The sequence below is a fragment of the Balaenoptera borealis genome, assembly GCF_965194805.1.
Source record: "Balaenoptera borealis genome assembly, chromosome: 12".
Taxonomy (NCBI): Eukaryota; Metazoa; Chordata; class Mammalia; order Artiodactyla; family Balaenopteridae; genus Balaenoptera; species Balaenoptera borealis.
In genome coordinates this window covers 106,241,887-106,266,676 of record NC_138869.1, presented here as the reverse complement: position 1 = coordinate 106,266,676, position 24,790 = coordinate 106,241,887, and the positions used below count along the sequence as shown (strand labels likewise).

The following is a 24,790-nucleotide window of genomic DNA, read 5'->3' as shown; positions in this document are numbered from 1 at the left end:
TCTCCAGAATTATTTTACGTGCCACCATTCGGCACCACTAGCTTCAGCTCATAAGTGAGCTTTCTGAGAACGTTTTGATTAAATTGAGAGGCACAGATCGAAAAGTGTATCCCCAGGGGAAACAGTTCCTCTGAAGTAGGTCCAGGTTGGCGCCGATTACAAATGATGAGGCTGCGATGATTTCGTAGAGAGAGCGGAAGATGGTGGAAATGAGATCTTGTCACTTGTGTGCGCGCGCGCGCGTGTGTGGGTGTGCGCGCGCGTGTGTGTGGGCGTGCGCGTGCGTTCACCTTGGCGGGAGGTTCCGCTGACCCAGGAACCGGGTCAAGATCAACAGGGGAGAGACTGTGGTGGTGAGTGGGCCGCTTCACGGCAGTGCCCCCCCAGCTCTGTCCTTAGGATGACCTGGGAGAGAGAAAGGCCGGAACCACCCGTGGCTGGGTGGGGTGCGCGAAGGGCGGTTCCCAAATCCAGGTCTCACGGGCCAATCCCACCAAAAGGAAAGCTCAGCCCTCGGGCCCTTTGCTTGGCTCATTTCTGCTGCAGTAGAGGGTCGTGTCTTGGAGTTCAGTTGACTTTTTAAGAAGCCTTCTCTAGAGTGGAGCTCCGCTCGGGGAGGCGTGCCCCCTGAGTGCTGGAGGAGGGACCCTGGAGAGAGTCAGGATGCTCATGTGGCCCCGCAGGCGGCTGAGACCTCTTGCTGCCCCCTGACTCGCATCTCATTCCCCAGCCGGGGGACGGGGCTGGGAACAAAACCGAGGTGGAACTTCCCATCCCTCCTGTGACTGCGCCACCTTCCACCTCTCTGCAGTGTGACCGTGTTTCTCTGCGCTCCTGCCGTCCTACGGGGCGCCGCTCCCACGCCCACCTGTGAGGACCACTCGGGGAGGAGGGATCTGGCTGTGTCCCCCACCCTCCTGGAGGAGCTGCCCCGTGCCGGGCACCATCGCTGGGCCGCGTGAGGTCGGCTAGAGCCCTGGGTGCTCTCTGAAGCCACGTGGAGGCCCAGCGGAAGTGAAAGCTGCCTTCCCTTTTGCTGCGGGAATAGCGAGGCATCACCCCTTGTCAGAAGCTCCTTTGGTTTTCAGTTAGGCTTCTCACCTTGGTAGCATCCCGGGTCGCGGAAGATGCCGGGGCCACACCTCCCCACGGTCTCGCTTGCTGGCCCAGCTCTGTGACCTGGCCGGCCTCGGGCACCTCTGAATCCCCGGGGGCAGGAGCTCCAGAGGTTCAAACTAAAGCACCTGCTGCCTAAGGAGAAAGGGTCTTGAGAGCCGTGTGCAGGGGCTCGTCCGCCTCTGAGGAGACGTGTGTATCACAGGCTCCCGGCCCCGAAGATGGTTGTAGGGTTAATGATCGAAAAGTTTTGTTTGTTTTCTCTCTCTGTCTTGCATTTTTGTTCTTCTCTGACTCTGGGTTGGGGAAGTGAGATTCTGTTGCTGTCTTTTCCGCCTCCTTGCGCTCCTCTGCCACTCGTCTCATCCCACCCCCACCCCCTGTTTGATGCCCTCCGTCATATGATATGGAATTGAACTTTTCTCAAAAGTTTAATGAAAAAACCAAGTGAACAATAGAATCCTTCTGTCTTTCCAAAACAAATCAACTTTCGATCTATAAACTAAGCTACTCTTGTATTCGTCCTCCCTTCCCTTTTCCTTATAGCTCGTTTGTCTTTGGTAGAAAATGGATTTGTCACTCCTGCTGAACTTCATCAGTTTAGGATGGACGTGTCATCCAGTCGGGTTTTTGCTTGTATATTATGTGTAAGACGTTAGTAATGATACAGAAGAGCAACAAACATGTAGGAAGATTTACTCTCCTATTTTCGATTTATGTTAGCATATATGTTAGCAAGAGTTAGTGAGGAGCTATTTAGTAAACATTCTTAAGTGAGTTATGTGTCTGTTAAACATGGCATTAGAAAAATTTCCTGAAGCAAGTTTATGACCGAACCTTTTTATAAATTTATTTATTTATTTATTTTTGGCTGTGTTGGGTCTTCATTTCTGTGTGAGGGCTTTCTCTAGTTGCGGCGAGCGGGGGCCACTCTTCATCGCGGTGCGGGGGCCTCTCCCTATCGCGGCCTCTCTTGTTGCGGAGCACAGGCTCCAGACGCGCAGGCTCAGTAGTTGTGGCTCACGGGCCCAGTTGCTCTGCGGCATGTGAGATCTTCCCAGACCAGGGCTCGAACCCGTGTCCCCTGCATTGGCAGGCAGACTCTCAACCACTGCGCTACCAGGGAAGCCCAATGACCATACCTTTTAAACATGAAGATTGCTTAAACCTTAAAAAAAACCCTTTTAAGTTTTGAGGAGCAGTTAATAATGATGTGACAATAGTGTATTTGAGTATATGTAGGTGACCTTTCACATGCTTTATAAAGGGTTCTCAGAGTCCAGGGGGCATTACCTCGGTGGGTTAGGGTTAACGCTACGGTGTTCGAGATGCTCTTCTATAAGACACACACTAACACCTTAACCAGGGAAAAAGAAAGAGCAACCCACTGATTGTTCTTGCTAGAGCTATAAGGGTTTCTTAAACTCTTTGTAGTGTAAGTTAACAGGTGATGGTAGTTCAGTTACAGAAACAAGCAGGATCCTCATCTGCCTTTTCTTCCATGGTCTCCATCCTTGGGATCACTAAGCAGACATAGAGAAGATGTGACTAAAACAATGACATTTTCTCATGTAGCTTGTGGGAGCTCACAGTAATTACCTGTAATTTGAAGGTAGCCAGTAGATTTCCTGTGCACAGCAGCCTAGAAATCTTTTGTATGAACCTAAAAATGAGTGACTAATTATAGGGTAGAAAATGAATCAGCTTCGTATGAGATCAAGCAAATTCGCAAGGAGCCGTGAACTTAATGTGTCAACACAGATAACAATTTTTGACTGTCACCAAAGACTTTAGGTTAAACAGGTGGCTATAATGAAGCACAAAACATGTATGAAAAAAGAAGAAAGATCAGAGATTCCATTTGTCAAAATTTCGTCCAAAAGAGATTTTGAAAGTTTGTACAAAGTTGATGAATATAGATGATGATTTGACATTTACTATGATTTTTTTTCTTTAAGAAATAGAACAAACTAAAACATGTTTGGGGGCTTCCCTGGTGGCACAGTGGTTAAGAATCCGCCTGCCAATGCAGGGGACACGGGTTCGAGCCCTGGTCCGGGAGGATCCCACATGCCGCGGAGCAGCTAAGCCCATGAGCCACAACTACTGAGCCTGCGCTCTAGAGCCCGTGAGCCACAAGTGCTGAGCCCGCGTGCTGCAACTGCTGAAGCCCGCACGCCTAGAGCCTGTGCTCCGCAACAAGAGAAGCCATTGCAATGAGAAGTCCGTGCACCACAACGAAGAGTAGCCCGTGCTCGCCGCAACTAGAGAAAGCCCGCGCACAGCAACGAAGACCCAACACAGCCGAAAATAAATAGATAAATAAAAACCAAAAATAAAACCAAAAAAAAAACATGTTTGGAGAATATATTAAAGGGAAAGACAAGTCCAATACAAACATTAAAAGTCTGACGTGCAGTAGCCAGCATTACCATCCCAAAGAACCAAGGAAGCACCAGTGTCAAAGAAAGCAGCCTGTTGTTTTGTCACTAGTAGCATCGTTCATCATATGACCGATTTCTCAGGGTCGAGTAGATTTAGCAGGTGTAAAGTAGGAAGTCTGAGAATCAGTGAGATGCAGAGGGAGCAAACCCGAGGCCTGGTGACGGACTCTTTATCAGGACACTTCATTTTGTTTGTGGGAAACCATATTTGATGTACACCATATCATCAACTTAACTCACTAGACTGTATAGTTTTGAATTACCCTGATTCATTCCCAAATTCATTTTTGTGAATTTTTGGCACCATGGGGTATATTCAAAAGACTGTGAGCGCAATCCTAAAAGAGGAGAAAGTTCTGAGAATGTTTTGTGTTTTCAACAGCCTCTTTGAAGTAAAGAGTTTAGCCTTTTAAGGTCACTTCTTGAACCAGCTGACATCCACTTGGCAGGCAGGTGCTTTGAATTTCATGGTCTCATCACCTTACTTGTGGTTTGTATGTAAAGGCCCTATATGCATGTTTATTGAGGAAAGAAGATGGAAGTCAAAAAAGAAAAAAAAAAAAAGGTCAAAAAAAGAAAAAGAAGTCATCTGCTGCTCTAGCACCCAGATTAACTACCACAAGCCAAGGCCCATCATCCGGGACAGCTTTGTGCATAAATATAGGTAGAAGAGTGGATTATACAGGTCACAGTTATTTCATAAAAATAGAATTATATCCATGCTGTTTAACAGAAGATACATAGAAGTTAACACTGAAGGAATTGCGGAGTGTTCTATAAAAACCTTTTTATTTATTGGTCCATTTTTTTTTTTGCATTTTTCTTGATTTGTTGGAGTTCTTTGTAATCGATGCTAATCTTTGTTATTCATCTTGCAAATATTTTCTCATCTGTGTTGTATCCTCTTCATTAAAGATTTTAAAATCTGTACACAATTACATACTTCACCCACCAAATTAATGAAAATTTACCTTTTAATGCAGTCTTATTTTCCTCGTTTCTCGTTTAAGAAGTCCTTCCTACACCAAGATCATTATCTTCTATCTCTTCATCCAAAAGTTTTGCTTCTAACGGTAGCAAAAACCTGCCGTTTGTTTTTCTGGTATGAAGTTGGGATCTGATTTGTTTTTTAACTGGATAATCTGCTGTCACCATTTATTAAACTAGTCGCTCTCTCCCCTTCCCGTTTGCCCCTCTGCCATACGTGAAGTTTTCATTTACGTGTGTGGGTCAGTTTCTTCTGCTCACCTGGTGTTTGTCTTTTCTTGGTCACACATCACACAGTTGTCATCAGTATGGCTTTGTAATACGTCTTGGAAACTTGCCCTGTCAGGTGTCTCGATCTTGTTCTCTTTTTCTGGAAGACGGCGCAGCTGTTCTTCGTGGTGCGTTCTTCCGCTTCCACGCTGGGCTTGGGTTGATGCTGTGTTGCATTCACGGGTTACTCTGTGGCCCTGGAGATGCAGCAGTGGAGCTGACAGATAAAAGTCCTGCCCAAGGAGCTTAGATTCTCGTGGTGGCAGCAGGCTAAGTGGGATACAGCTAGTGGCTTGGGGTGTGGGTTAGTTTTATGTAAATTGTCAGAGAAAGCCTCACTGATAAGGTGACATTTGGGACTTGAAAGCAAAGGAATGCCCCCAGAGGTTGGCGTGTTCTTAGCGAGTTTGGGCAGCACCAAGGAGGCTGTTGTGTCTGGAAACAGAGAGGGATGGTCCCTGAGGTCAGGGTGGTAGTGGGATCTAGGCAGGCCGTTTGTGGATATGCTGAATACTCCGAGTTTTATTTTTACTGAGATGGAAAGCCATTGGAGGAGTGACATAATCAAAATAAAATTTTTAAAGGGTTGTGCTGGATGCTACGTGAAGAACAAACCGTGGCAGGACTAGGAAGGAAGCTGGGAGATTGGTCAGGAGGCTGGCAGAATAACTCGGGCAAAAGATGTTGGTGTTTGAAACCCGGGTGGCGGGATGATGGAGTAGTGAGGAGTGACTGCACTCGGGGTCTGTTTTGAAGGTGGGGCTGAGCAGGATTTACGTGTAGATTGGATACTGGATGTGACGGAAGGAGAAGAAATGGAAAGAACGTGGGGTTTTCAGGCTCGAGTCACCAGAAGAATGGGATTGGCCAATTATTCAGACAGGTGTGACTGCTTAGGGCTCAGCTTTGGTTTTTATCGCGGGGGAGGGCTGGGGGGGGGGGTGGATAAGTAGGAGTTGGACTTTAGACGTGTTAAGTTCGAGATTCCTTTTTGACATCAGGTGGCGGTGTGGGCAGGCAGGGTCTAAATGTTTAGAGTTTAGGGCATATGCTTCGGCGGGAGATGTCTGTATGTGCATGGTTTTTAAAACCGGGGAAGGATGGAGTCATCCAGGGATTAAGTGTAGGTAGAGAAGAGATGTGAAGGTTAGATCGCGCGGACGTTCTTATATAGAACTTGAGACGAGATGAAGATGCAGTAAAAGAAGAGGCATGGCCAGGAAAACAGGAGCAAGGGAGAGTGGTGCCCTGGAAGCAGGTGATGAACATTTCAAGAAGGAGGGAATGACTCACTGTGTTCTGTGCTGTCATGGGGACCTAGACTTGACCCCTAGATATGGCAGCAGCTGTTTGGGGGCGTGGGCTGGTGAGAGCATGGGAAAAGAGGAATTGGAGGTGATGACTGTAGGCAGTTCTCAGGACCAGTTTTTCGAAAAGAGAACCAGGAGGGCGAGGTAGGCTTCAGAGTTTGTTTGCTTTAAGATAGGGGAAATTATAGTATGTTGTGTGATGCTGGGAGAAAAGCTAATAGGAAGGGGAAATTAATGAATCAGGAGAGAGAGGGAGGGAGGGCAGGAGCTCGAATGGGATCCTCTCCCCCTCTCCCCACCTTTTGGTTCTTCGGTATGTTTTGCTACGCACTTTTTAAAAGTTTTTCACAGTCTTTCTTAGATTTATTCCCAGAAGCTGTAGTTTCTTGTTGCTCTTGTTAGAGAGATCTCTTTAAAGTTATATTTTCTAACTAGTTAATACTTGTGCACAGGAAGGCTGTTTATGCTTGATTTAGCAACCTTGTCAAACTATTTTGGTTGAAAATTCATAGATTCTTTTGGGTTTATATGTAGATAACTATATCTTGTGCAAATAGGTGAGATTATATTTTTTTCCTCTTCACATTCATACCTGTTACTTTATCACTTTGGCTGGGACCATTTGGTACGATGTTGAATATCAGTTACTAACAACAAGCATTTTTTAAAAAAATTTATTTATTTTATTTATTTTTGGCTGCGTTAGGTCTTCGTTGCTGCGCGCGGGCTTTCTCTAGTTGTGGCGAGCGGGGGCTACTCTTCGTTGCAGTGCACAGGCTTCTCATTGCGGTGGCTTCTCTTGTTGCAGAGCACGGACTCTAGGTGCGCGGGCTTCAGTAGTTGTGGCACACGGGCTCAGTAGTTGTGGCTCGCAGGCTCTAGAGCTCAGGCTCAGTAGTTGTGGCGCACGGGCTTAGCTGCTCCGCGGCATGTGGGATCTTGCCGGACCAGGGCTCGAACCCGTGTCTCCTGCATTGGCAGGCGGGTTCTTAACCACTGCACCACCAGGGAAGCCCCCAAGCATTCTTATTTCATTTTTAATTCTGAAAGTTCTATAAAATTTTATTATTAAGTAAAAGCTGTAGATAGTTGCTAAGGTACCTTTGTTTAAAAAATATTTATTTTTGGCCGCGCCACGCCTTGGTTGCGGCATGCGGGATCTAGTTCCCTGACCAGGGATCGAACCTGGGCCCCTGCATTGGGAGCGCGGAGTCTTACCCCCTGGACCACTAGGGAAGTCCTGCTAAGATATTGTTTTAAAGTTAAAGTTCTCTTATTTCTAGCATGTGAGGAGTTCTTAATCCTGAATGGTTAACGAATTGTATGGCATGTGCTTTCTGCATTCATTAGAGATTGTCATTTTACTCCCTCTTTCCTTTTAATATTTTAATGTAATATATTAATATATCATCTGATGTTAAGCCATCCTTGCATTTCTGGGATAAACCCTACTTAGTCACAGTGTATTATTGCGTACATTGTTAAATTCTTTTCATAATCAGGCTTATAATAGTTGAAAAGGTAACCAACTTAATATTTTTTCCTATTATGGAACAGTTGCAGAATCCCTGGATTTTCTGTGTTTTGATTTTCTGTTTCTGAAGATTTTGTTTCACTTGCCTATAAAATCTTCTGGACTTCTGTTTCCTTTTAAGGTAGGAGAGGAGCTATTTGATTATTCATTAGAGAATTACCTTGTGTTTCTTTATCGGTGTTTTCTATTTCTTAAGTCAATTGTGGCCTAAAGTTTTTTATGTTAGAGTATTTTAGGATATTTAAAAACCTATACTGGATCTATGATTATATACCTTTAACATGCCTTTTGGTTTTTTGTGCCTTTTTCCTTACAGATATTTTATCTCATTTGATTCTTTGGAAGAATCAGTTTTTTATTTTACTGACTCTTTATATCTTTGCTTTCTACTTTATTTCTTGCTCTTTATTTCCTTCTGCCCTCTTGACATTATCTGGTTCTTTTCCTAGCTTACTGAGTTGAATAGCTCATCTGTTCTTTTTTTTTTTTTTTAATTATTTATTTATTTATTTATTTATTTTATTTATGGCTGTGTTGGGTCCTCATTTCTCTGCGAGGGCCTTCTCTAGCTGTGGCAAGTGGGGGCCACTCCTCATCGCGGTGCGCCGGCCTCTCACCATCGTGGCCCCTCCTGTTGCGGAGCACAGGCTCCAGACGCGCAGGCTCAGTAATTGTGGCTCACGGGCCCAGTCGCTCCGCGGCATGTGGGATCTTCCCAGCCCAGGGCTCGAACCCGCGTCCCCCGCATTGGCAGGCAGACTCTCAACCACTGCGCCACCAGGGAAGCCCCGCTCATCTGTTCTTTAATGAAGGCTGTAAAATTACCTTGTAAGTACAGCTTTAGCCACATCATATACGTTTGCTTTATTTTTTAAATCTTCAGTATCTTTAAATTTTTCTTTGTTTATTTAAAATAAATTCACTTATTTTTTTGATTAGGATATTTATTCATATGTTTTAAAATCCAAAAAGTATTAAAAATATTTACAGCCACAAGGATTTTGTCTGTTTGTTTTTGAGTACTTAAATGTACTTAAATTTAAATATTTTTAAGGTGAAAATCTTTTTCTTTACTATGTATCTTCTAATTGAATTACACCATGGCCAGGGAATGGTCTTTATGAAACCTTAATTCTGGAGGTTTCCTCTTGTGATCTTGCAAAAGGGTTTATTTTGGGATTTAGAGTTCATCTTTGCTGTTTATCCCTTTCTTATTTATTTATTTTTCAATTGTCTGTTGGTCTGAGAGATTTTTCTTTATGGATTGGGTATTTATTCTTTTGCTGGTTGGAAGATATAGATTCTTTGTCTGACCTTGTGGTTGCCATTAATTTCTTTAGATTCTACTTAACTGTTAATCTGAATGATCAAATCATTCAGTGATTTCTTCTGAAATGTGACAGGGACATAAGTGTTATTTACCTTTTGAGTATATCTACTCCCTGTGTCTTATGCTTATTGAGAATATTTCTATTCTTTTTAATGTACCAGGAATGGGATATGTATTTAATAGTTAATTAAGTTTTATATGTCTTCCTTGAGGACATAACAAGGATATAGCTCACCATTAATTCTTCACTGAAATCTCCAACCTCACTTCCACTAGGTCAAGATTATTTTCTAGTATTTGTTTTATCTTTCAGAAATAAACCAACAATTTTTTTTTTTTAAATCACAGGTTATTTAAATTTTCTAATTTCACATTTGAATGCTCGTTTCACTTATTCCTTTCATTCTGTGTGGGCTGACTTTTGCTCCTGAACTGCACCTTACTTTCTTTGCTTTTCTATTTTCTTTTTTGAGATATAATTGAGATACCATAGAATTCCTCTTTTTAAAGCATACAGTTCCGTGGTTTTTAGTATGTTTACAAAACTGTACTTTTACCATTATCTAATTTCAGAACATTTCCGCACCTCAGAAAGAAACTCCTTACCCATTGAGTGTCAGTCTGCACCCCTGGCAAGCACTAAATCTACTTTCTCTATGAATTTGTCTATACTGCACACTTCATATAAATGGAATTATACGATATGTGGTCTTTGTGTCTGACTTCTTTTCTAATATGCTAATAATTTAGCATAATGTTTTCATGGGTCATCCACGTTGTAGAATGTATCAGTACATTATTTCTTTTTATGGCTGAATAATATTCCATTTTGTGACTAGACCACATTTTGACTATTCATTGATTGATGGATATTTGAGTTGTTTCTATTTTGGTGTGTGTTATGAGTAATCCTGCAATGAACATTTATATAGAAGTTTTTATGTGGGCATATACTTTCAGTTCTCTTGAGTATATATTTAGGAGTAGATTTTTATTACATCTTTAAATGATTATTTTAGTAAGGATTTGAGATAGTAAATTCTTGATATTTATATGTCTAATGGTAATCTTACTATTATATTGTCACTGTTAATGGCTTTTTAGCTGGGTATAAATTTTATTGGTTGACAGTTAAGATTTATTAGCTTTGCAGCTGATGAAAAAAAATCTGCCCCTCTTTATAAGTCGTCTGAGTTTCTGGTAGTTTAAGATTCCTTACCCTTGACAGTTCTGCAGTTTTATTACAGTGGGTCTAAGTGTGGATATGATATACTTTTGATTTGAGGATGTTTGGTCCTTTTAATCTGTGTTAATGCCTTGAGGAATTGTTGTCTCTGTGTTCATAAGGTAAATGGGTCTATAATTTTCTCTCCTGTTTCGTGTCAAGAGATGGTGCTGGTCTCATAAAAGGAGTTAGGAAGCATTCCCTTCTCTTACTTTCTGAAATTGGTTTTGATTCTTTCGTGAATGTTTACTAGAATTTATCAGTGAAACCATCTGGTACTGAAATTTTCTTCTGTTGAGTTAGGTTATGAATTCACTATCTTGAATGGATATGAAGTTATTCGGAGTTGGTATTTCTTCTTGAGTTTTGGTGTTGTGTCTTTAAAGGAATTTACTTTATTGGATTCATTGGCAGATGATTGTTTCTCTATTATTCATCTCATTTTGGTTTAATTTGCTTTTCTTTTTAGTTTTATAAGGTGGAAGTTTAGGTCATTGGTTTAAGACTTTTCTTGTTTTCTAATAACATTTAATGCTATAAATTTCCTTCAAGCCCTTCTTTAGTATATCCTGCAAAATTTTATACGCTTTCATTTTAATCTAGTTCAAAATATTTTCTAATTTCCCTTGTGATTTCTTTGACCCATTGGTTGTTTAGAATTAGGTTGTTTAATTTTCAGATATTTTAGGTTTCACTAGATGTTTTAATTTTGATCTTTAAATTCCATTGTAGTCAAAACATTGTCTCTAGATTTATTTTTTTTGAAATCTATTTAGACTTGTTTTGTGGCACAGTATTTGATCCATCTTGGTGAATGTTCTCGGTGCACTTAAAAAGGTTATATAATTCTTCAGTTATCAGTGGAATGTTTCATAAATATCAGCTAAATTAGGGTTAATTTGTTATTTGGATCTCCTATATTTGTACTGTTTTTAAAAATCTGGTTTTACCGATTATTGAGGGGCATGTTAGAATCTCCAACTATGAAAATGCATTTGTCTCTTTTCTGTTTTTGTTTCATACATTTTGATGCTCTGTCATTACATGTATGTGTATTTATTATATTGGTATAAGTATACCAATATAGTATTCTGTTGATCTTTTAAAATCATTGTGAAATGTCCCTTTTTGTCTGTAATAATACTCCTTGAAGTCTGTCTACTTTGTTTTATATTAATGTATCCATTCCAGCCTTGGTATATATTTATTCAGCCTTTTAGTTTGTTTCTGTCTTTATAAAGTGCTGCTTTTGAAACTAGAATGTAGTTGGTTCTTGCTTAAAAAAAAAAAAATCTACCAATCTTTGCCTTTTGATTAGAACGTTTACTCCATTTACATTTAAAGTAATTATTGGTATGGTTGTATTTTAGGTCTACCATTTTGCACTTTTTTTAGGAAGAGATTATTATTTGTCTTTATTCTTCCTTTTTTTGGTTTTCGTGTTAGTCAAAGTTTAAAATTTTCACTTTAATTTCGCTGTTGGTTTTCTAGCTATATTTCTTTGCTTTTTGGGGGTGGGGAGGGCGGTTTGCTCTTTAGGGATTACAAGATGCATTTTAGCTTTATCCCAATCTACTTAGCATTGGTATTGAATCACCTCAGGTAAAACCCAGAATTTCTTCAATAGTATATTTCAGTTTCCTGCCTCTTACCTTTAGTAGTATTGTCACATGTATTTCATCTAAATAGTTTGTCCTGTAGTATATTTCCATTTCTCCCTCTTATTCCCAGTATTACATTGATTACATTGATATACCTTGTAAACTCATAAGTAGTGTTGTAATTTTTGCTTTAAGCTGTCATCTTTTATAAAGGCTAATTATATATTACATATATAGTCATCTCTTAGTATCCACTAAGGGATTGGTTGCAGGACCCCCTGTGGATACCAAAATCTGCATATGCTCAAGTTTCTCATATAAAATGGTGTAGTACTTGCATATAACCTGTGCACATCCTCTTTAAATCATCTCTTAGATGACTTATATCTAATACAGTGTAAATGCTATCTAAATGGTGGCCAGTGTGTGGCAAATTCAAGTTTTGCCTTTTGGAACTTTCTGGAAATTTTTTTCCCTGAATATTTTCAATCCACTATTGGTCGAATCCATGGATGTGGAACCCGTGAATACAGAGGACGTACTGTACCCACATAATGGCTGTTTCTGGCTTTATTTCTTCCTGTAAACTTCAGTTGCCATGTAGTGTGATTTCCATTCAGACTCAAGAACTTTCTTTAGCATTTCCTGTAGTCAGATCCGCTGGTGATAAATGGTTTTCTATTTGAAAATGTCCTCATTTCACCCTCAATTTTAAAGAACAGTTTTGCTGGATACTAGAATTCTTGGTTGACAGGGTTTTTGTTTTGTTTTGTTTTGTTTTCCTTCTTCAGCAATTTGAATATTTGGTCCCAGTGTCTTCAGACTTCCATAGTTTCTTAACAAGAAGTCAGTTTATGTTCTTATCATTATTGTTTTTATTTTCCTGTGTATAATGCATAATTTTTCTTTGGCTGATTTCAAGATTTTATCTTTGGCTTTTATCAGTATGACTAAGATGTGTCTTAGTCGTTTTATTTGTTTTTATTCTGCTTGAGGTATGTTGAGCATTGGGGGATTTTTCAGATGTTATGTCTTCAGAAAATTTTTTCCTTTCTCTCCTGGGATTCCAGTTGGTGTGCTGCTTCCTGTTGTCACACATCTTTGAAAATTCTATTCATCTTTCGACCATCTCTTTTTCTTTCTTTTCTTCAGATTCTTCTATATTCAAGTTCATTACAGCTGTTAGAAGAAAGCATCAATTTGTTGTTTAGCTAATCTACTGAGTTCATTTTACTGATTGTTCATTTGTTTCTCTGTTGACATTGCTGTATTTGTTTACTCACTGGTATCATATTGTCCTTCAATCCTTTGAGCATATTTTCCAAATTCGTTGAACTGTTTGTTGGCTGCTTTGAAGTCTCTTAAATCCAACATCCGGGCTCACCTGGGGTCAGCTTCTATTGACTGTCCTCTTACTTGCATATGGGTCAGACTTTACTGTGGTTTTGCTTGTCTAGTTGAAAACTGGACATGTTGTAATGACCCTGGACTCTTGTGTTCTTCTGAGGATTATTGGGGTTTTATTGTAGCAGACAGTTAAATGCTTGGAGTCAAACTATAAATTTCGTTTTTACTGTGATAGGTGTCTGCTTATATATATCTGCTCTGTTCTTTTGCCTTTCCACTGATGTTTCTTTACTCTGGCGCCCTGTGCCTGTAAGATTTGGAAGTTGGCCAAGCATCTCAGTAGAAATGGACTTTCTCTCTCCCTGTTCTTGTCTCTTAGGATTTCTCTGGGTTCTAGCTGATCTGCCAGCTTTGGGCTTTGTGCTCTGACGTTTAGAGCCTTCTGCATCCCTGACTGAGCACAGCTGGGAAAGGACATCACATTCATAGATTTGGCTCCATGTTCCTCTTTCAAAAGATTTCTCACTGGTCTCTGACTGCTTTTTCCCCAGGCCGCTGGTGGTTTCCTTTGAGCATATGTGGTTCAGCTGTCAGCCAGGGGTATCAGCATTTTATGCTCTGAGTTTGAGTGTCGCTTCTTCTACAGTTCTGGTGCTGTCTGAAAGCTCTAAATTTCTGGTTGCTTCCCCAACTCTGAACTCTGATACCTGGCACCTTTAGCTGGTAAGGCTCTGGTTTTTCCAGCCACCAATTTTGCAGCCATAGCTTTGGGGGTTGGGCAGTGCCCTCAAGCCAGAAAGCAGTTCTTACACCTTAGGGTTGTAGTTTTTGAGATTTAACCCTTTCCCTGGCTTTTGTAAGCGCTGTCTTTAGGTAGTTTTGTTTTTTTTTTCCAATTCATTTTTCATAAATGTTATCTGTGTGTGTTCTCAATGACCCCTTCAGTCTTCCTGCCATTACAGAGAATTGACTCTTGGTTTGTTTTGAAGTATTAGGGAACAGTTTATGTGTTTCAAGAGCATGTCTTCCTGTGTGCTTTCATTGCTTGTAGGATCATCCTATTCATCATTCTTTTTTTTTTTTTTTTTTTTTGCTTGCGATATGTTTGTATGAGATTCAACCACCATCCTTTTTCTGTTGTTCATTTTTATTTGAAATTAGTCTCTGTTCATTAGGAAGGGGGACGGGTCAGGAGAGGTTTTCTCAAGGCACAGCTCCAGAGCTCCCTCTTCTGTCATATTTGATACATGGCCTTGTCCTTCGTGGCTCTGTCCTGCCATCCTTACCCTTCAGCTTTCACCTGGCTGAAAGCTCCTCTGCCCATTGCCCCAGCTGTCCTCTCCTGCTCAATTTTTAGTCTATCTCCAGCATTTTTCCTTAGTGGAAAGGAGCTTTGCCTGGTTGGTCTCAAGAACTCTTAAGGCCTAGACAGCTCCAGACCCCTGAGACCCGACTGTGGACTCCGTGCTCACCTGTGGATTGAGTGTGCGGAAGTTCCTGCTGCTTCTGGCTGCTGCTCTCGTGGGCCTGCTGTGTTCTCCAGTGGGACCTGCCGACGGTGTTGGCGTTCTCCTGCTTCCATCCGTCCGATGCCCTGTGGCTTCCCTCCTGCACAGGTCCTGGTACATCTGAGTCTTGTGGCTTTTGGTGATTTTTCCTGTGGTTTGGGATTTCTTGGCTCTTACTGAAGATTTTGGTATTTTTAGGGCACTGGGGAAGTTGACAACCTCCTGCTGTCTCCGTGCTCCCTTAGTTCCTCCGGTCTTGAGAGAAGACAGGGCCTTTATTCTGCTTCTAAGGCTGGAATGTGGGTGAGGATTCTCTCCCGTTCTCTCGCCACCTCCCTCCTACAGCCAAGGTCAGTGAAGACAGACGCGTTTCCTTACTCTGTTCCCTGGTCCTGGTCACTCCTCTGCTTGAGAGTGAAGCCTGGCATCTCATCTGTACATGTGGGTCTCTGTCCTCACGTCCCACCTCCCGGGCTTTGTCTCCTGACCTTGAGATCACCAGGCATCAGTAGGGCATCATCTGGCTTCAGATTTTGCTTACCTTGCTTCATTGTTGGATTTTCATCTTTATATTCTTAAAGATTTTCTTACTTGCCCGCTTGTGAGTGATGCATTTTAAAAAGTATTTTAAAAATATCTTAACTTAGCTTTGTGTTTCTATGTTTATTGTACTAGAAGGACTTGTTACAGTATTTGTCCACCATACTGGTGAAAATGAAAATTTCATTTCTTTTTCTTGAAACTTGTCTCTTTTTCCATGACTTGTCCTTCTTGTTGCTTAGCATGCTTTCTTTGCTCTCTTAACCTTTTTAATTTTTGAAATACCTTTGTTCTCTGTGCATGTTCTAAGAGTTTGCCATCGTCTCCTTAGGAAACCAACATAAGTAAGCTCCATAATTTTTGTGAAGCTTGGATTTTCAGTCACTTAGAGACTCTCAGGTTTAGATAAAGGGGAGAGAAAAAAGCCTAACACTCGTGTTGTTAGTCCTAGGAGAACACAGGTCACTCCCCACATTTCATAGACTCATAGACTATTGCCAAGGACCTTTCTCGCTGTAATAATCTTGCCTGATGCACCGTCTTCCGATGCTACACACGAGGATACAGTAAGTGAGACTAAGAGAGGCTACTGTTGAATTATGACAAAGTGCAAGACTCTAGGACCTTCACTCAGCTATCCTCCCATCCCTGCAAGGCGGGTGGTAATCACCCCCTTTGAGAGCAATTCGTGTTGCAAACACAGACCTTGGTCACCCCATCATGCTTCTCCTGGTCAGCGGTCCGAGGGCCCTGGTCCCTGACACCTGCCGCCTCCTCCCAGGAGGAAGCGATGGCTCAAGCTGTTGGATCTGCTCAGATTTTTGTTTTCTCCATGATTAGTCTTAGCGTTACTCTTTCCCCACCCCTGTGAACAGCAAAATAGCCCTCCCTCTGGTCTTTTTCTAGCGTGTTTCTTAGACTTGACACACACACAGGCGGCTGTTGAAAGGGGGAAAAATCTTAGGCTCCTCCCTAGATACATTCTCCATCCCACACCAGTTGTAGTGTAGTTGTAGTCTTTCAGTGGAAAATTAACCCTTAAGAAGAGTAATTAGACTTAATGATTGGATTTTTTTTTTAGTTCATCACTTAAATGAAAACACAAAATCAGAAAATTCTGTAGAACTATTGGCCCGTTTAGTGTAAATATTTGTTGCATTTCTGTACCTTTATCTTGTGTGTTCCAGGTTACTCTCCATTCTTGTGCTTTTTCTACTTTTTTCCCCTTGTTTCCTCTTCATTCTGCAGTTAGTTTCTGCACATCTGACACAGTTTTGCACGTTGAGTTTAGTTACATTTGTTTTGAATCCGATAAAAGAGGGAGGAATTGTTCCTAGGAGTTCCACGGTTAACAATGCTAGAATAAGGGTTAAATTAAATTTTCACACTGGACAAAAAATTAGGCTAGGCTAGACGGTGCTTTTGAATGGGAAAAATGTGTGTAAACCAGCGTCTATCTCAAGACACTAAAACCTATTAATATGCTAATCAGCGAGTGCATTGGCCTTTTTTCCTCTAACCTGACGAGTAAAGTTTGCTTTACTTTTAGAAATTCCCCACACCCCGAGCGTAATAGCTCGTGTTCATCTGGCTCTCTTGGCAGTGACGGTGTCTGGTTGGTTGAAGGCGACAGGAGCGTGGTGGGTGTGACCAGCCAGGAAGGCGAGGCGGGACGTGCGTGCGTCGGGCTGGGTCACTGTGCCGCGAAGAGCCACCCGCCGGTTGTTGGGGGCCGGGGGCGTTTCACATCAAGAGGTGTCAGGAAGTGCGAGCTGGAGGGCTCAGCGAAGACTCCGGCGCACAAGGCAGCAGCTGCGCACGCCAGCCCTCAGGTTGCACCGGAGGGACAAGAGGTGGGGCCGACCTGCCGGGCACGCTGACCCGGCCCCGCTCCAGGAGGAGGGAGGAGAAGGAAGGAGCGCTCCTGGCGGCGACCCTCCAGCGCCCTCTGCTGGCAGAGCCTGACCTCAGGTCGGCCGGGGTGGGGCGGTGGTCCAGCTCTAGGGTCACAAAAGCGGACCAAGTCGTTTGTAACTGAGAGACCGTTTGTGTTGCTCCCAGGGTGACCTTTGTAAAATTTAAAACTGTTCCAGCGTTCCCCTAGTAAAATAGCTCAGTGGCTCTCAAAATTAAAAAACCAAAGCGTTTACCTTTTTTATTTGGGAAGAATAAAGGAAATGATACAGGAAAGTTGCAGAAATGGGAAAGAGTTCTTGTCTGCCCTCCACCCGACTTTGTCACCGCAGCACCGTTGTCAACGTCAGGGAATTACCGTGGGGACAAAGTGCAGACCCTCCTCAGGCTGTCCGTGTCCCCACTCATGTCCTTTTCTGTTCAGGGTGCAGCGCTGCATTTAGTGGTCACGTCGCCGGCGTCTCCTCTGATCTGTGACAGATTCTCAGTCTTTTCCTTGTATCCTTCAGACACTTCTGAAGAGCATCTGTAAGTTGTTTTCTAGAATGGCTCTAAATTGGAGTTTACTGTGTTTTTTCATGATTAAATTCAGGTTAGTACCCCTTTGGGCAGGAATTCCATGGAAGTGACGCAGTGGCCTTCTGTGTTAATCTGCCAGGACCGCCGTAACAGAGTGCTGCAGACCTTTATTCCCTCACAGCCTGAAGGCTGGACGTCCAAGATCAAGATGGCGGCGGGGCTGGTTCTCCCGAGGCCTCTCTCCTGGGCTAGTAGATGCCGCCTCCACCTTGTGTCCTCACAGGGTCATCCCTCTGTGCACGCACATCCCGGTGTCTGTGTGTCCAAGTTTCCTCCTCCTCTAATGACCCCAGTCACATTGGATCAGGACCACTCCAACACCCTCATTTTAACTTAATTACCTCTTTAAAGGCCCTGTTTCCAAATACAGTCACTTTCTGAGGCGTTGGGGCTCCGGACTTCAACATACAGGTTTTGGAGGACACAGTTCAGCCCGTAACACCTTCTCAAGGCATCACACCAGGAGGAGGGGTGTGGGATGTTATCTCACTGTTGCTGACGTAATCTCCATCACTTGGTTGAAGCGGTGTCTGCTGGGTTTCCCCACTTTATAATTAATATGTATCTCGGGGGAGATGACTTCTAGACAATCCAAATACATTTTTTCTCCTTGAACTTTCTCGCAGTTACTCTAACATTCCATTGGTGAGTCTTGTCTGTAGGAGTTTACCTGATAGTAGCTTCTCCTTTTTTTCCACTTATTTATTGGAGTTTTTCTGTAAGGAAGAGTTGTGGCTTCTTCCCTGTATATTCACTCATTCAGTGATTTATATCTTTATGGAATCACAGTTTAAAAAAATTCAGTGGGTTATAATCTCATACCCTTATTTTGTTAATCAGGTGTCTCTAGCTTTGGCCACTGGAAACTCGCGTGTCCTTTTGTGAAGTTCCCTATCCCCTCTTTGGAGCATGTCTTTACTTTCAGCCACCACAGCATGCTCAGGGCTCATCTTGAATTTTCCTTGCCCCAGCCGTGGAATCAGCCACCTCTCCAAAGAGCCCCGCTTAGTGTCATTGGAGAATGGCAGTTAGAAACCCAGATCTGGCCACTGGGCGTGCTCATTGCCACCGACGTGTCATTGCGTCTGGGCCCTCCTCGTGGACAGAGCTGTGGAAATACATATGTGTTCGTATACTTGCCTGCGCGTACCTACACATCTTTATGTCGTTCTGTCTGTGTCTGTACTGACAAAACAAGGGTTCATGTGATAACCTCCATTTCCACCCCAACAGTATGCTCTTCATTCTAACTGCCCTCCTTTCCTTATTTGCATCTTCTTTCTCCAACGGTGAGAAATCTGGTCCTCGTTGTCTGTTATACGTCTACTCAACTCCTGTGTGCACAAACGTGTGGTTTCAGAATTGCTAACGGGAACCCTCTGAGAACAGCTTTACTAACCAGGTCAGGTGCCAGTGGACTCTGGCCCACGGGCCAAATCTGGCCTGCTTCCTGTTTTTGTGAATAAAGTTTTATTGGAACACACCTGCCCATTTGTTTCTGTGTTGCCTGTGGTCCTTGCTCAGTTCAGTGGCAGAGTTCAGTAGTTGCAACAGAGACCATATGGCCAGCACAGCTGAAGATACTGACTGTCTGGCCCTTTGTAGAAGTAGTTTGCCGTCTCCCAAACTCCGTAGTTTTTGTGTACGATTCTTTTTGTCTTTAGCCGTACAGAGTCCCAGTAAAACAGTGTGTTCCAAAATTACCTTTTCCTTCCGCCTCCGCCTGGGTGGTTGATCATTTGTAGTACAGGTAGGTTCACTTGTTACAGCTTGTGTTCCATTTGGGTTACCCCACATCCCATCAGTAGTTCATTGTCTATTTGGGGGGCATGTACAACATTAGGCTCTAGCAGTGAGGGCTGTACAAAGAGGTGCCCACACAGCGCCCCTCGCGCCTCATCCCCACCGCCCCGTTCCCACGTCATGCTCTCCACTCCTTTCCCCCCACCCTCTGTGGGTGGCCAGTCTCTTTAGTTTCTGGTTTGTCCTTCAGGTTTTTTTTTTTTTTTTTTGGGGGGGGGATAAATCAGATACCTGTGTATTTTCCTGCAGCCTTTTCTTTCTTACAAGAAGACTAGCATGTTATCCACGCTCTGCCTTGCGTTTTTCACTTACCAGTCAGTCTAGAGAATCACCGCAAATCAGTTCATACAGATCATCCTCATTTTAAAAATAGCTGCACGGGAACAACACCGTGGGTGTACCGTAGTTTATAAAACCACTGTCCTGTGTGTGGCGCTTAGAATGCTTCCAGCATTTCGCACCCGAAGTCAGTGCTGCAGCGAGTAGCCGTACGCATGTGTGGTTTTACGCTGTTGGGGGTCTGCCTTTAGCGGGGGCCCCTGGAGGCGGGGTGTTGCTGGCTCAGGAGCGCAGGCGTAGTTTCGTCAACTCTGGCCGGACTCTCAGGAAGGCTGTCCCAGTTTGCACCCCCAGGGTTAGGGCATGAGAACGGCCGATTCCCCACAGTCTCACCAACTGAGTGTACGTGCTGTCACCCTTTCCCCTAATTTGATAGATGTCATCTCTGTTTTCAACTTGAATTTCTCTAATAGTGAGTTTCAGTATGTTTTCGTATGTTTGATCTGTTTCGTGTCTTTTCGTGACATCTTAATATGTACATTGATATTTTTATATCTTTTTGTGTGAATTGCCTGTTCAGATTATTTTTCCCACTTTTCTATCGGATTTTGGTTCTATGTCCTTCAGTTTTTAAGAGTTTTTTTGTGTGGTAGGGGTGTCATCCCTCGGTGATATTTTGTTGCGTGCCCCCCTCACTGTCTTTTGACTTCGTGGGGTTTGTTTCCGCCTTCATGACTCCCTCTTGACGCCGGGTTGATGCTCTCATTCTCTCTCACACAGACACAGACACATACATAGACACAGACACACACACACACACACACACACACAGTTGCTCACCCTCTGCTGTACCGTGTTTGCAGTGAACACTTTCTGACAACTACTCAGCAACACTCAGCTCAGGGGTCAGTTCCCAGATGATTTCTCTGCTAGAATGAGTAAGTTTAAAGACAGAAAGTATCGTCTGCCTCTTCAGAGGTGCTGCTTTTTAAGTTCGATCCTCATAGCACCCTTTAATGGCTGTGACTGTGCGACCAGGACCAGTTGAGTAAGTCAGAGTTTCTTTCAGATTTCATCATTGCTGTGTCTGTACAGAGTGATTCACCGCTAGACTTGAGACTTTTTCCCCAGTTAATTTATTACAAGTTCACGAATGAATTTCCACCAAAATCTCTTTTGGCCCTAGTATGGAATAAAATTGACAAGTCCCAGTGTTAACTTGAGTGGCCACTTGCGTACATCTGGTTATCACAGAGAGTTCCTCCAGTGAGCAGCGAGACGGCTGCTCGGCGCACAGTGGGGCAGCGCACAGTGGGGCAGCGCACAGTGGGGCGGCGGCTGGCGCACACCGTCTCCCGAGAGGCCGGCCGTAGAGGCCGGTTTACCTGGAGTTGGTGGAGCTTCGGGCTCAGGTCCCCTCACTTGCCAGGGCCAGGCCTGGAGACATTTTCCTGGTTGTCATTGTAGAAGGGGCCTTGCTGCATGCTCGTTAACTCTTCTGTAGTTACGAAGGATTTCCTCTGGAAGGATTAAGTAGCAGGAATATTCGGTAGAGATGAAGCACGGTAGGCCATGCAAACAACGCCTGAATTATGTTGCGTAGATGCTACTTCAGATAAAAATAGCAGTTGTTTATTTTTAATAAGCTGACTAGACTTAAAAAAATTTCAAAAGAAACAGAACACCTGATTTATTTATTTATCTTTTTAACATCTTTATTGGAGTATAATTGCTTTACAACGGTGTGTTAGTTTCTGCTGTACGACAAAGTAAATCAGCTGTACGTATACATATATCCCCATATCCCTCCCTCTTGTGTCTCTCTCCCACCCTCCCTATCCCACCCCTCTAGGTGGACATAAAGCACTGAGCTGATCTCCCTGTGCTATGCGGCTGCTTCCCACTAGCTATCTGTTTTACGTTTGGTAGTGTATATATGTCCATGCCACTCTCTCACTTCGTCCCAGCTTACCCTTCCCCCTCCCTCTCCCCGTGTCCTCAAGTCCATTCTCTGCGTCTGCGTCTTTATTCCTGTCCTGCCCCTAGGTTCATCAGAGCTTTTTTTTTTTTTTAGATTCCATATATATGTGTTAGCATACGGTATTTGTTTTTCTCCTTCTGACTTACTTCACTCTGTATGACAGACTCTCGGTCCATCCACCTCGCTACAGAACACCTGACTTACAGTAGCGTTTGTAGGAGCACCTCTGCAGTAGCGACGGGCTGTCGCCACCCGCTTAACAGTTAATTTCCCCCCCGCGGCTGCTCGTCGGGCCAGTTACCGACCATCGCCCGAGGAGCAGAGCGGCCGGCGTTGACCTGCCCTGTGAACTTACCGCCGGGAGAGCCCTGGAATCCAGTGCCTATCCACGCAGAAGCGGTCTGTGTGGGTTTTTTAAAACCAGCTTTTAATTCCACAGCACTTAACCACATTGTTCTTAGACAGTAAATGACAACATTATAAGTAAGGCCGAAGCCCCCTTTTACCCCTGCTCACGATCTCGTTCCTGTTTGCTCCCCCCCGCCCCCTTCCCAGCTCAGTAACCCCTGGCGGCAGTGTCCTCGGGAACCGTCAGAGCATCTGTGTGCCCTCGCTCCGCTCAGTGGTCCACGGGCCCGCAGCGTCAGCATCTCGTGGAGCCGGTTAGAGACGCAGACGCCTCGACCCTGGAGCCAGAACCTGCCTTTTAACAGGACCCTTAGGTTTTTGTACCGTGCGATTTTGTATACGTAACGAGGATGAGTGTAGAAAACGCTGCCAGTGTGTGCTTAAAATTTACACCAGTGGTCTAATGCTGTAACTTTTCTCCATCAACAAGATGCCCTAGAAGCTCCGAACGGTCTCTCCGCCGTGGTGTCCGGTAGGCCCGTCTCCCTAACCTTCCCTCTGTGCCGCCCTTCAGGTCACCCGTCATTTCCTCCTTGAGGGACCCTGAGCTTGTTTGCAGCTCTTCGTTCTTCTCAGACGCCCAGCTTCGCAGTGAACTCTCCAGGGTGCTGTGTCTTACGTACACGCGCCAGGAAAATAACTGGATGGAAGGGTGTGCGCATTTTTAATTTAAAATTGCCCTCCAGAGTGGTTGTGTCAATTTGATTTTGTTTTGGTGGCCAATTTGCATATCCTTTATTCTTTGTAACATTGTTTTAATTACTGCAGCTTTATATGTTTTCACATCAAGTCCCATCTTTCTTGGGATTCAAAATTATAATGGCTTTTGAAGAAATTTCACACTTGTCTTCTATAGGAAATTTAAAGTCAGCCTGTCAAGTTTTGTGAAAAATTCTGTTGGAGTTTTCATGGCAGGAGATTGTATTGAATTTCTGGATTAATTTGGATTAGAAGTTGGAGCTTTCTGCTGTTCATTCCTGAACATGGTATTTCTCTTTATTTTAGCCATAAGTCCTTCAGTAAAGCTTTATAGTTGTTTGTGTACGTGTATATGCATTTATGTACGTGTGGGTTGTGTGTGGTAGTTTTGTTTATTTTCTGTTAGGCTTATTCTTAGGTAATTTTTCTTGCTAATATGAATGGGATTTCTTAAAAGATTGGATTTTCATTGATTGCCAGCCTGTAGGAAAATCACCGGGGTTCTTTGGTATGTTAATCTTGTACCTGGTTCTTTTGCTAGACACTAATCGTTTTAATTATCAGTTAGATCGCCCGGATTTTCTGAGTAATTATGGTTTTATACTTTCCCCCTAGTATTTATACATGGATTTCATTTTTTCATCTAAGGTGGGCTGAGGGCTTCCTGGGCAGTGCTGAGTAGTGGCAGCAGGACAGGTGACACTGCTGTCGTTCTCTTCACTTACCGGGAGTGCTTCTGATATGTCACTGTTAGGGTATGATGGTTTATGGAAATATCTTGCAGTAGATATTCTCCTATCCAATTTTTTTGGCTAAGAGGTCTTTATTACTTGCTGAAATCATGAATGAGCTTTAATTTGCTGGCGTGCTTTTCCAGCATCTGTTCATATTGTCCTGCTTCTCCTGTATCTGATGGCAGGGACGGATGTTCTCATACCGAGTTCTCCTGCTACTCTTGGGACACCCCTCTCCCCTTGGTCACCCTTATTCTTCTGCCCCTGATGGATTCAGTTTGCTCCCTTATTTGTTTAGGAAGTGTAAATCTCTGCTGTAAGTGAGATTAACCCACCTTTCCCCCCCGCCTTAGGGCTGTTCTGGTTTGGTTTGGGTATCAGTTGTTGTTAGAATGTAATTATTTGTTTCTTGATTTTTCTTTGGTGGAGTTTGTCTTAAAGTTTCCCTCTCAGAATCGTTGGTGCTGTGATGTATTTTTTATATCTAATAGCAGTGAGCAGTAACTTCTGGCAGGTCTGTGCAGGACTCATATTATTTTCATTTCCACTTTTAGTTAAAATTATTCTTCGCAAACTTTTGGGAACAAAACGTATTTCCCGAAAATGTTGGAGTAATAAGTTTTCCTAAACTTTGTGTAAACAACTGTTTTTATATTTAGTAAATTATTTTAGAGTCGAAATCCTGAGGGAAGAAACAAGCTTTAAGTAAATGACTTGGACCTCTCAGCAAAGGAAACCGAGCAGAGGTTTGACTGTCCTGTTGAGTTATGTGCACAGCTGACCAAAGAAGTCACAGGAACTTGTAACTCGAGGAGGTTCTACTTCAGGTAGCTGCGAGGGTTTACAGTTATAAGAGTACAGTTAACAGATTTGGGGTTGAGAAGAGGTCCCACAGATCAGCCCTGTGGGCTCCTGTCGGCGTGTGGAGTTGGCGTGAACGCGTTGGAGAAGGGATCCAGCCAGGCTTGGTGGCCGCTCTCTCAGCCCCGTGCGTCACCAGCGTTCCCAGTTTTCCCTGCTTGTGACTCGGCGCACCGCCTCCTCAATCTCAAAGTCAGGTTTGTAGCCTGTCAGTAGGGACTCAAGTTTTAATAGTGCCCACTGAGATCCTAGTAATAACAGATAATGGCATCTGGAAAAGAGGGGCTCTTTGTTTCCTCAGCCTCCCACGTGACCTTTCG

At 43.4% G+C, this 24,790-nt stretch overlaps 1 protein-coding gene and 1 long non-coding RNA gene across 4 annotated transcripts in view; one reads left to right on the top strand and one right to left on the bottom strand.

The window, feature by feature from the left end:
• Positions 1–24,790, top strand: part of CDYL (chromodomain Y like) — a 160,092-nt gene that overhangs the window by 10,024 nt on the left and 125,278 nt on the right. The window lies entirely within an intron of this gene.
• LOC309606895 lies at positions 1,955–17,177 on the bottom strand. Its single transcript, XR_014232104.1, has 2 exons — positions 8,440–17,177; positions 1,955–8,114 (listed from the first exon to the last, which is right to left on the bottom strand). It is a non-coding gene; the product is annotated as an uncharacterized lncRNA (long non-coding RNA).